Source organism: Sapajus apella, unplaced genomic scaffold, assembly GCF_009761245.1.
Source record: "Sapajus apella isolate SASKATOON/1434 unplaced genomic scaffold, GSC_monkey_1.0 scaffold80, whole genome shotgun sequence".
Classification (NCBI taxonomy): domain Eukaryota; kingdom Metazoa; phylum Chordata; class Mammalia; order Primates; family Cebidae; genus Sapajus; species Sapajus apella.
This window is the reverse complement of record NW_022437020.1, coordinates 8,735,646-8,736,906: the sequence shown is the minus strand read 5'-3', so window position 1 is coordinate 8,736,906 and position 1,261 is coordinate 8,735,646. Positions and strand designations below refer to the sequence as shown.

Below are 1,261 nucleotides of genomic sequence, written 5' to 3'. Positions count from 1 at the left end.
CTTGATTGTCACTTATGACCGCATAAAAATTGTCTTGCTTTATCAAAATGCACATTTGAAAATCATGGTGGATAAAATGCCTTTTCTAACAGTAGGATCATAGAGCAGACTGGCAAACCATTTCTGAGTTTTTCTGGTTGTTTTAAAGAAGGTAGAACTGAACTCACATCAAAGCTTTTACAGTAAACACCATGGATCTCCTCTTAATTGCAAAGCTGGATTGTATATTTTTTAAGATAAAGGAAAAGCAAACAGTAATCCCTTTCCAAGTTTGCAGTTCACATTGAACCTTTCCAAGCAGTTGGAATAAACTGTAGTCCAGTTACCTACTGCATTGAGTACAATACGTGTTTGTGCACACCCTGGATTGCTTGTGTTTTTCCTTTTCACAATTTTTGCTTTGTTTTCAAAGTATACTTCTCTGATACTTATTTCAAATTTGCTTCACATACTGTTTTTGTTTTTGTTTTTCAATGAGATCTCACCATGTTGCCCCAGCCAATCTGGGCTCAAAGGACCTTCCTGCCTCAGCCTCCCGAGTAGCTAAGATTACAGGCACACACCACTGTGCCAGAAGTGCTCTGATATTTAGAAGCACTGAGATATGGAATGTGAGCTGCCTGTGATTTTCTTTCCGGTGGGAATGGCTCAGGTGTTTGCAGTTTTCTAGAGCCTACCTAATCATTGAAGGCAGTAGAACTGAACATGTTTTTACCTGAAAAGTACTTTCTATGCTTGCAAAAGTACTTTCTATGCAGCACATATACTACAATTGGAATGATACAAAGATTGGCATGGCCCCTGCTCAAGGATGACACATAAATTTATGAAGCATTTCGTATTTTTTAACTTAAAAAAAAAGCACTTTCTAAGGGTGACAATCAGAATGTCCATGTGCTTTTTAAGCGCCTTGAGCCCCCTGTTGCTCATTACTCCCTTTGAGGCCCATGAAGTAAGCACCTCAGAAGCACATTAATAATTGCTCATGAAATCTTTTTAAGCTATTCAATAAATTTTGAGGAAGGGCAGGTTTCCCCACAGCTAAGCTTCTTTTATTTGTTAAGGAGCATATATTTTCCATCTCCAAATCACTGGGTATTTGTTTTTCTGTAAAACACAAAAGTAGATAGTATACCCTACTTGTGTGAAACAGAATTGGATTTTTAACTGTCAATTTTCCTGAAAATTATCTTTTATTTTTTTTTCTGATTGTGCTGTTTTTTTCCACAATTAAGAGAGAGGGTTCCCCTGACTCACTAGA

The 1,261-nt window shown here is 37.3% G+C and overlaps 1 non-coding gene across 1 annotated transcript; it reads left to right on the top strand.

Moving 5' to 3' along the window:
- Positions 1–743: 743 nt before the first annotated feature.
- LOC116533240 lies at positions 744–846 on the top strand. The gene has a single exon (XR_004261167.1). It is a non-coding gene; the product is annotated as a U6 spliceosomal RNA (small nuclear RNA).
- The last annotated feature ends 415 nt before the right edge of the window (positions 847–1,261 follow it).